We start from the raw sequence: 12,149 nt of genomic DNA, 5'->3' as shown, positions 1-12,149 counted from the left end.
AGGAGAAGCAGCTAACACTATTAGATCCCTCGAAAATCCAAGTTGAAATGAAATAAAGCAAGAGCTATTGAGGAATTCTGGAGTTCGAGAATTCTATCATCAACTTTATCACAAGGCCAAAAGAGTTTTCTCCCGCAAAAATAGAGGCAATGATTTAAAAAACTTTTGGGAATGACATGCCAGTACATATAGCTAGCATAATACATAAAAAAAACATAGGGAACCTTAGAGAAGCATATTATTGTCTGGAGGAGTGTGGTCTGATACATAATAGAATTAGAACAAATAACAACTCATAACTAAACAATGGCAATAACTTTAACCCAGTTCGCAATTATGTAGATGACAATAAAGTAGCACATAATCAAGGTCTTCTTCTTAATTGGCGTAGACACCGCTTACGCGATTAGAGCCGAGTTAACAAAAGCGCGCCAGTCGTTTCTTCTTTTCGCTATGTGGCGCGAATTGGATATTCCAAGCGAAGCAAGGTCCTTCTCCACTTGGTCCTTCCAACGGAGTGGAGGTCTTCCTCTACCTCTGCTTCCCCCGGCGGGTACTGCGTCGAATACTTTCAGAGCTGGTGTGTTTCATCCATCCGGACAACATGACCTAGCCAGCGTAGCCGCTGTCTTTTAATTCGCTGAACTATGTCAATGTCGTCGTATATCTCGCACAGCTCATCGTTCCATCGAATGTGATATTCGCCGTGACCAATGCGCAAAGGACCATAAATCTTTCGCAGAAATTTTCTCTCGAAAACTCGCAACGTCGAATCATCAGTTGCTGTCATCGCCCAAGCCTCTGCACCATATGGCAGGACGGGAATTATGAGCGACTTATAGAGTTTAGCTTTTGTTCGTCGAGAGAGGACTTTACTTTTCAATTGCCTACTCAGTCCGATTTCCGGGCTGACATTGTTGGTGGTGTTAATGGTGGTTCCTAAGACTGTCAACAATGACGTGAGAGCCAAGTCGCGACGACTGTTTGTTTGATGACAGGAGATATTTCGTTTTACTCTCGTTCACTGCCAGACTCAATTTCTGTGCTTCCTTGTCAAGCCTGGAGAAAGCAGAACTAACGGCGCGTGTGTTGAGGCCGATGGTATCAATATCATCGGCATACGCCAGCAGCTATACACTCTTATAGAAGATAGTACCTTCTCTATTTAGTTCTGCAGCTCGAACTATTTTCTGCAGAAGTAGGTTGAAGAAATCGCGCGATAGTGAGTCGCCTTGTCTGAAACCTCGTTTGGTATCGAACGGCTCGGAGAGGTCCTTCCCGATCCTGACGGAGCTTTTGGTGTTACTCAACGTCAGTTTACACAGCCGTATTAGTTTTGCGGGGATACCAAATTCAGACATCGCGGCATAAAGGCAGCTCCTTTTCGTGCTGACGAAAGCAGCTTTGAAATCGACGAAGAGGTGGTGTGTGTCGATTCTCCTTTCACGGGTCTTTTCCAAGATTTGGCGCATGGTGAATATCTGGTCGGTTGTTGATTTGCCAGGTCTGAAGCCACACTGATAAGGTCCAATCAGTTTGTTGACGGTGGGCTTTATTCTTTCACACAATACGCTCGATAGAACCATATATGCGATGTTGAGGAGGCTAATCCCACGGTAGTTGACGCAGATTGTGGGATCACCTTTCTTATGGATTGGGCATAGCACACTTAAGTTCCAATCGTTGGGCATGCTTTTGTCCGGCCATATTTTACAAAGAAGCTGATGCATGCTCCTTATTAGTTCTTCCCCGCCGTGTTTGAATAGCTCGGCCGGCAATCCATTGGCCCCTGCCGCCTTGTTGTTCTTCAGGCGGGTAATTGCTATTCGAACTTCCTCATGGTCGGGCAATGGAACGTCTGCTCCATCGTCATCGATTGGGGAATCGGGTTCGCCTTCTCCTGGTGTTGTGCGTTCATTGCCATTCAGCAGGCTGGAGAAGTGTTCCCTCCATAATTTAAGTATGCTCTGTGCATCGGTCACTAGATCACCTTTGGGGGTTCTACAAGAGTATGCTCCGGTCTTGAAACCTTCTGTGAGCCGCCGCATTTTTTCGTCGAATTTTCGAGCATTATCCCTGTCGGCCAGCTTATCAAGTTCTTCGTACTCACGCATTTCAGCCTCTTTCTTTTTCTGTCTGCAAATGCGTCTCGCTTCCCTCTCACATAATCAAGGTAGGCACACAAATTACACAGATAATCCGCAAGCACAACACAACTTTTCAAGAAACTCAGACCACATAGAAATCAAATATACCCAAGTTTAAACCAAATTAATGTAACACCAAATGGCAGTCGACCGTCTTCAAGAAAATAATACTGATTCAGAAGAAAATGGTGAGGTAAATTTTCAATTAACCAAAGAGAGCATCATTTACCGGTAGAATTAACAATAGGAAAAATATAATTAAATGTTTAATAGATACCGGTTATAGGACAACTTTAATTGACGAACAATCATTAAAAACATACAAAAGGACTAAATAAAACCTAACATTTACAGTACGCTATCATGACAAACAATAGTTGATTTTGAAATTAAGAAGAAGTACCTCAGGAATTCAATGACCCCAATAGAATTATTTGGAAGGTAACTTCATTTAGAAATAAAAATTTTAACGGACTGATCGGTCAAAATATATTAAAAGCACTAAACTTAAAAATTCACCTTCAAGAAGGTTTCCTTGAAATTAATAACAACAAAATAAAATTTATAGATACGGAAATCCCTACACTAGAATCATCCACCTTAAATTTGGAAAACATACCAAAGATGCTATACAAGGTATGTCCCAAAGTAAACAGGACTTAAAAAAAAACAGAACAAAAAGTTTTTTCGGCAAAATCAATTTATTTTAATCAAAATAGTCTCTTTTTGCTTCAATACAACTTTTTGCACTGTCCAAAAGCATGTCGAACGAGTGTTTTAGCTCGTTGGAAGGTATGGCCGCCTGTATGCCGGTGCAGGCCTTTTGAATGGCCTCTACGTCTGCATAACGCTTTCCTTTCATGGGAAAATTTATTTTAACAAAAAGGAAGAAGTCGCACGGTGTCATATCAGGTGAATACGGGGAGTGGTTAATGGTTAAAATGTGATTTTTGGTCAAAGAATTGGTCACAAGCGTCGAATTGAATGTTGGATTCTGAGCAATTTTTGGTCGTCAGTCAATTTGTGCGGAACAAACCGTGCACACACAGCGATAAATCGATGTTTTGGAGATGTTCAATTCCATTTCCATGAATTTCAATAATGATTTCGGTTGATTTTTGATGAATTCACGCTCAGTTTCGATGGAATTTCCGGTGACCACGGATTTTGATTGGCCCACAAGTTGATCGTCGTTTGTGTCCTCACGACCACTTTGAAAACGTTGAAACCACTCGTGCACTCTTCATAAACTTTTTTCATAAATAGAAACATTACGGTAAAAGTTTTACCAATTTAAAAAAAAAATTTAATATTGGCTCTTTGTTCGAAGCTCATTTTCACACCGATAACACAAACATACTGACACTTAAAACGCAATAACTTCACTTCCAATGGATGAAATGTCATGAAATTCTCACTGGACCATCAATAAAGATATCAGATTCTAACCCACCAGTCGACATATAGATGGCGCCACCAGGGGGCACTAGCTTCAAGAAATCCTGTTTACTTTGGAACACACCTTGTAGTTGTAGATTATAGAAAGCTGAACGAAATCACAGTCGATGATAAATTTCGTATTGCTAATATAATAAATATATTAGGCAAATTAGGAAAAGATAACTAATTTGCAACAATTGACTTAGCAAAGGGATTTCACCAAGTTCTAATAGACGAAAACGATCAGAAGAAGACCGATTTGGTTTGAAGAATTTTCTTTCCACCTTCCAACGTTTGGTTGACTCAGTACTTAAGGTATATAGTATATTAAAAGATATGCATTGTATATCTCGATGATATACTTATTTTTAGCACTTCCATAGAAGAGCATATGAACAGTATAAAACAAATTTTTAACAAATTAAGGGAGTTTAACTTATAATCCAAACAGACAAATGCAATTTTTTTTTTGCAAAGAAACTCAACATATTGGCCACAGAAGGAATTAAACCTAATGCAACGAAAGTTGAAGCTATTCAAAATCCAAACCTTCCTCGTCCTCAAAAACAAATAAAATCATTTTTAGGTATGACATATATATATGTACATTACGGCGGGTCGATTTAAAAATCGCCCATTGCTCTACGAAAATCATATTCTAGGGATCAAAATAAGATACTTTGCCGAAGGAACCATACCTCTAAAACGAATTTTGATGTCCCCCAATTTTGGAAAATCCCACTTTGACCCATTTAGAGTGCTCCAATCGAGTCCAAATGTATGACCGACCTCCACTAACTTTGGACGGCCGATCCACCCATGCCAGTGGCACACCCCCTGGAACTCCCCTGGGGGGTTCCCTATACAATCATTTCAAAAAATAACCCATTTCTCTTTTTCTCTGCGAACATTCGATTTATCCATGATGAGAGGTTTCCCATGCTTATCTTTAATTTTAAAATCTTGCAAAAGAGCGGTTCCCAATGCTGATGCTACTCTGTCAGGCACACCAAATCTGTCACATACCAAGGCAAAGTTAAAACAATCGTATCTCTCTGTGTATTGTGAACTTGTGCTTCTATCCATATCTTCTTGAACCGGTGGCGGTGCGTATGATGAATCATCGGGATCTTGGTATGTTGGCATTGATGACATAGACGTTGCTCCTTGCTCTTCAGTTTCCGTCATAAATGCATTCATTGTTAGTCTTCTCTGATTATGTTGATAGTGCATGAACTCTTTGAGGCGTTCGGGAACCCAACCGCATGCACATGGAGCTGCTTCAAATCGCATTTACATGTTCCAATGTAAAAAATCGTTTCCAGATATTTTACATACTCTGTAAATTGTTGGGTGTTGTTTCTTCTCTTGATTTGCTCTTGATACTTGTCAAGCAATTTATTCAATTTATTACATACACTTTTTTTCAGCATTATTTCCATACCAAGTTTTTGCCAAATTCCAATCAACTTATCTTGTACTTGAATAGTGAATGATTTATAGGAAAACTTTTTTGTTCTGTTTTAGCACGTTCGCTTAAGTAAAAATAATATCTCAAGATATCCAGATGGGTTGGTAAATTAAGATCAGTCAAATCAGTAGACACACCAAAAACAGTAACATCATGCTTGGGTATATGACTCATTGGGTTTTCAATAGTTGTTGATGTAGTTGCTTCATCTTGCGGTTTAGAGGATGGTGGATTCATTGTAAACTTTTTGAGGTAATAAGAATGAAATGGTTATTGTAAAGTAAGACGCGTAGGGTTTCGGTTGTTAAATAGAACTCAGCTCTGGTTGCCCAGAGCTCCTTTATTTATAGCATTCCTTATCCTAATTTATGTGTGCACCACATGCTGAGTGCATACACACATTTTAACATTAATCTACTGTACATACCGACAGTATGTACACATATCTTAAGCATAAGTGTTTTCAAGGGCAAACACAATTGTCTATTGTTAATTTAAGATCATTTGCGATCTTCAGGGCAAACATAATTGTGTATTGTTAGTTTAGGATCATTTGCGATCTCAAGGGCAAACACAATTGTCTATTGTTAGTTTAAGATCATCACTTAAACTAATTTTTTTCATTTACATATGTACTGACTAAATAAATTTCTTAAGAGAAAAAATAGATATTATTATAAATAAATAAATAAAAATAAAGAAAAATCATAGCAATTTAGTTGATTTTTTCATGTAAATCACCAAAAATGGTGATTTTTTGAAATGATTGTTTGGGGAACCCCCCAGGGAAGTTCCAGGGGGTGTGCCACTGGCATGGGTGGATCGGCCGTCCAAAGTTAGTGGGGTTCGGTCATACATTTGGACTCGATTGGAGCACTCTAAATGGGTCAAAGTGGGATTTTTCAAAATTTACCCCTACCCAAAGGTTCGACCCAAATTGGGGGACATCAAAATTCGTTTTAGAGGTATGGTTCCTTCGGCAAAGTATCTTATTTTGATCCCTAGAATATGATTGCCATAGAGCAATGGGCGATTTTTTTGCCTCCCCACAAATCGACCCGGCCTAATATACATATATATCCTATAATGATTCATAAAGGATTATGGCAAAGTAGCCCACGTACTTAAAAAACACCTAAAGCAAAACACAACAATAAATATAAAATATATACATTACATAGATACGTTCGAAAAATTAAAAAAAATGCTCATTACCACCCCGATTTTGAAATACCCAGATTGGTAAAAAAATTTCAACAGATGCTAGTGATAAGGCAATAAGAGCGGTCCTTTCTCAGGAAAACCACTCCATTGCTTAGGCAAGCAGAACGTGGAACGACCATGAAAAACATTATGCTGCAATCGAAAAAGAATTGCTTGCTATCGTCTGGTCAGCCCACTATTTTCGACTATATTTATATGGCAAACCATTTGAACTCCTAACAGACCATCAACCACTTGTTTGGTGGCACACAAAGACAAAAGGAAAAGACATTAACTCAGGTGGCTCCTAAAACTTGGTGAATACAACAAACATATTAAGTACATCAAGGATAAGGAAAATAAAGTAGCCGATTTTATGAGCCTCATAAACAGTAACTTTGAACCAGAAACAATATCAATCAGAATTTTACACCACACAATACAGTTGTCAACAGATTTTCAAAATACAAATACATATACATATATAAATTCAAATGACATTGAGACAAACTATGTGGCCGACTTGTTTAGGCAGCATATAAAGTCCAAAACGGGTAGGAATACGTACCGAACTTCCCGATAATTTATACCAGCGGGTCCAACTGAAGTTAGTAGAGTTCTTTAGTACTGAAGTAAAGTTTTATAAGCAGAGAAAAAACACAAAAGAAGTTAACAGCGAAGGTGAATTGTTTAAACAAATTACTAAATATCTAATGAACAAAGCAAGGCACACAGGAATAACAGAAAACTACGAAGGTATCAAATCAAAACTTTGCTACAAAAATCTCAAATTTTCATACAAAAATATATAAATAATTGTAATATCTGCAGCAGATCAAAATACAGTAGGAACTCTATTAAAGCAATATTTAATATCACAGATATTCGACGTAAACGAAATTTTACATTTGGATGATTACACTATAAAGAAACACAGTTTTATCACATTCATTGATAAGTTTTTAAAACATACATTTGGAAGACAGAAATAGCAACACAATTATAGAAAAAATTATAATATATTTTACAATGAAAATTAAAGCAAAAAAACACCATTACCGATAATGAGTTCAATTCAATAAATGTCAAAGATTTCTTAAAGACAGAAAACCCGAACAGCCATACGGGAAATGCAGACGTAGAAAGGCTGCATAGCAAACTATCCAAAAAATTTAGAACACTTGAAACACAAAATTCTCAATGGTCAATGCAAGAATGGGTATACAAGTGCATCGAGTGGTACAACAAATCCATACATTCCACAATAAAGTCAACACCCTTAGACATAGTAGAAGGTAAAATAGAAAATACACTAATTAGAAACATAATCTTAGAAACAAAAAATTAAAGAAAAAAGAAACGAAAATAGGGAGGAAATCATACCAAAGATTCAGGAAGGCTATGTAAAAAATTACAAAGCACTAAGTCATAAATACGAGCTTCGTTACAAAAAATTTAAACTAGAAAACATATACCCAAGCAAGATTAAAAAATAAATAAATTTTCAGGGACAATGGACATCAACAGGTATATTAATCCAAACAACGCTAATCATTCAACCCAGCAATGAAAATAACAATGGGTACGTGAATACAAAATTAAGCGACGTTCAACTCACTTCGGTTTATACATACAGCCATACTCCATATTATAAATCTCACTGATATAGAAATGACGTTAAAAAAACTTCGAGAAATTTACAACAACTGAAAATAAAGAACATCTTCTGTCGGCCAGCTTATCAAGTTCTTCGTACTCACGCATTTCAGCCTCTTTCTTTTTCTGTCTGCAAATGCGTCTCGCTTCCCTCTCACATAATCAAGGTAGGCACACAAATTACACAGATAATCCGCAAGCACAACACAACTTTTCAAGAAACTCAGGACCACATAGAAATCAAATATACCCAAGTTTAAACCAAATTAATGTAACACCAATGGCAGTCGACCGTCTTCAAGAAAATAATACTGATTCAGAAGAAAATGGTGAGGTAAATTTTCAATTAACCAAAGAGAGCATCATTTACCGGTAGAATTAACAATAGGAAAAATATAATTAAATGTTTAATAGATACCGGTTATAGGACAACTTTAATTGACGAATAATCATTAAAAACATACAAAAGGACTAAATAAAACCTAACATTTACAGTACGCTATCATGACAAACAATAGTTGATTTTGAAATTAAGAAGAAGTACCCTCAGGAATTCAATGACCCCAATAGAATTATTTGGAAGGTAACTTCATTTAGAAATAAAAATTTTAACGGACTGATCGGTCAAAATATATTAAAAGCACTAAACTTAAAAATTCACCTTCAAGAAGGTTTCCTTGAAATTAATAACAACAAAATAAAATTTATAGATACGGAAATCCCTACACTAGAATCATCAACCTTAAATTTGGAAAACATACCAAAGATGCTATACAAGGTATGTCCCAAAGTAAACAGGACTTAAAAAAAAAACAGAACAAAAAGTTTTTTCGGCAAAATCAATTTATTTTAATCAAAATAGTCTCTTTTTGCTTCAATACAACTTTTTGCACTGTCCAAAAGCATGTCGAACGAGTGTTTTAGCTCGTTGGAAGGTATGGCCGCCTGTATGCCGGTGCAGGCCTTTTGAATGGCCTCTACGTCTGCATAACGCTTTCCTTTCATGGGAAAATTTATTTTAACAAAAAGGAAGAAGTCGCTCGGTGTCATATCAGGTGAATACGGGGAGTGGTTAATGGTTAAAATGTGATTTTTGGTCAAAGAATTGGTCACAAGCGTCGAATTGAATGTTGGATTCTGAGCAATTTTTGGTCGTCAGTCAATTTGTGCGGAACAAACCGTGCACACACAGCGATAAATCGATGTTTTGGAGATGTTCAATTCCATTTCCATGAATTTCAATAATGATTTCGGTTGATTTTTGATGAATTCACGCTCAGTTTCGATGGAATTTCCGGTGACCACGGATTTTGATTGGCCCACATGTTGATCGTCGTTTGTGTCCTCACGACCACTTTGAAAACGTTGAAACCACTCGTGCACTCTTCATAAACTTTTTTCATAAATAGAAACATTACGGTAAAAGTTTTACCAATTTAAAAAAAAAATTTAATATTGGCTCTTTGTTCGAAGCTCATTTTCACACCGATAACACAAACATACTGACACTTAAAACGCAATAACTTCACTTCCAATGGATGAAAAGTCATGAAATTCTCACTGGACCATCAATAAAGATATCAGATTCTAACCCACCAGTCGACATATAGATGGCGCCACCAGGGGGCACTAGCTTCAAGAAATCCTGTTTACTTTGGAACACACCTTGTAGTTGTAGATTATAGAAAGCTGAACGAAATCACAGTCGATGATAAATTTCCTATTGCTAATATAATAAATATATTAGGCAAATTAGGAAAAGATAACTAATTTGCAACAATTGACTTAGCAAAGGGATTTCACCAAGTTCTAATAGACGAAAACGATCAGAAGAAGACCGATTTGGTTTGAAGAATTTTCTTTCCACCTTCCAACGTTTGGTTGACTCAGTACTTAAGGTATATAGTATATTAAAAGATATGCATTGTATATCTCGATGATATACTTATTTTTAGCACTTCCATAGAAGAGCATATGAACAGTATAAAACAAATTTTTAACAAATTAAGGGAGTTTAACCTTATAATCCAAACAGACAAATGCAATTTTTTTTGCAAAGAAACTCAACATATTGGCCACAGAAGGAATTAAACCTAATGCAACGAAAGTTGAAGCTATTCAAAAACTAAACCTTCCTCGTCCTCAAAAACAAATAAAATCATTTTTAGGTATGACATATATATATGTACATTACGGCGGGTCGATTTAAAAATCGCCCATTGCTCTACGAAAATCATATTCTAGGGATCAAAATAAGATACTTTGCCGAAGGAACCATACCTCTAAAACGAATTTTGATGTCCCCCAATTTTGGAAAATGCCACTTTGACCCATTTAGAGTGCTCCAATCGAGTCCAAATGTATGACCGACCTCCACTAACTTTGGACGGCCGATCCACCCATGCCAGTGGCACACCCCCTGGAACTCCCCTGGGGGGTTCCCTATACAATCATTTAAAAAAAAAAACCCATTTCTCTTTTTCTCTGCGAACATTCGATTTATCCATGATGAGAGGTTTCCCATGCTTATCTTTAATTTTAAAATCTTGCAAAAACAGACAGAAAACCCGAACAACCATACGGGAAATGCAGACGTAGAAAGGCTGCATAGCAAACTATCCAAAAAATTTAGAACACTTGAAACACAAAATTCTCAATGGTCAATGCAAGAATGGGTATACAAGTGCATCGAGTGGTACAACAAATCCATACATTCCACAATAAAGTCAACACCCTTAGACATAGTAGAAGGTAAAATAGAAAATACACTAATTAGAAACATAATCTTAGAAACAAAAAATTAAAGAAAAAAGAAACGAAAATAAGGAGGAAATCATACCAAAGATTCAGGAAGGCTATGTAAAAAATTACAAAGCACTAAGTCATAAATACGAGCTTCGTTACAAAAAATTTAAACTAGAAAACATATACCCAAGCAAGATTAAAAAATAAATAAATTTTCAGGGACAATGGACATCAACAGGTATATTAATCCAAACAACGCTAATCATTCAACCCAGCAATGAAAATAACAATGGGTACGTGGATACAAAATTAAGCGACGTTCAACTCACTTCGGTTTATACAAACAGCCATACTCCATATTATAAATCTCACTGATATAGAAATGACGTTAAAAAAACTTCGAGAAATTTACAACAACTGAAAATAAAGAACATCTTCTATTAGAAAAAAATAAAGCTAAGACTAGACTACATACCCTCCAGAACAAACAAAAATAAATACAATAGCCAACATTGTAGGTTCAGGTTTCAAATGGATAGCTGGTATCATGGATGATGAAGACAGATCCGAAATAGAAAATCATTTAAACACAATAGACGAGAATAATCAACATAATACATAGAAGTTTTCAACAATACTGCACTTATTAAAAATAATTTCAACGAAACAATGAGAAAACTAACTAACACAATTGAAATGGACATGCAAAAGATTGCAGAAAAATTTAATATCATAGACCGTCTAACAAAGATATTCTTTCACATCTATTTTATATGGACATTATGTTGAAAATAAAAAATCTACAGTATAATATTGAACATATCCAAAACAATATAATTCCTGCAAATAGCAATATTGTGGTAAATAATATTCAAACAACAGAAGAAATACAAACACTACAAATTGACTTCTTCTTCTTCTTCTTAATTGGCGTAGACACCGCTTACGCGATTATAGCCGAGTTAACAACAGCGCGCCAGTCGTTTCTTCTTTTCGCTGCGTGGCGCCAATTGGATATTCCAAGCGAAGCCAGGTCCTTCTCCACTTGGTCCTTCCAACGGAGTGGAGGTCTTCCTCTTCTTCCCCCGGCGAGTACTGCGTCGAATACGAATGTGTGTTTCATCCATCCGGACAACATGACCTAGCCAGCGTAGCCGCTGTCTTTTAATTCGCTGAACTATGTCAATGTCGTCATATATCTCGTACAGCTCATCGTTCTATCGGATGCGCAAAGGGCCATAAATCTTTCGCAGAATTTTTCTCTCGAAAACTAGTAACATCGACTCATCGGTTGCTGTCATCGCCCAAGCCTCTGCACCATATAGCAGGACGGGAATTATGAGCGACTTATAGAGTTTAGCTTTTGTTCGTCGAGAGAGGACTTTACTTTTCAATTGCCTACTCAGTCCGAAGTAGCACCTGTTGGCAAGAGCAATCCTGCGTTGGATTTCCAGACTGACATTATTAGTGGTGTTAATGCTGGTTCC

Source organism: Bactrocera tryoni, unplaced genomic scaffold (genome assembly GCF_016617805.1).
Source record: "Bactrocera tryoni isolate S06 unplaced genomic scaffold, CSIRO_BtryS06_freeze2 scaffold_7, whole genome shotgun sequence".
In the NCBI taxonomy this organism is placed as follows: domain Eukaryota; kingdom Metazoa; phylum Arthropoda; class Insecta; order Diptera; family Tephritidae; genus Bactrocera; species Bactrocera tryoni.
The sequence above is the reverse complement of the archived record's forward strand: the minus strand, read 5'-3'. Positions refer to the sequence as shown.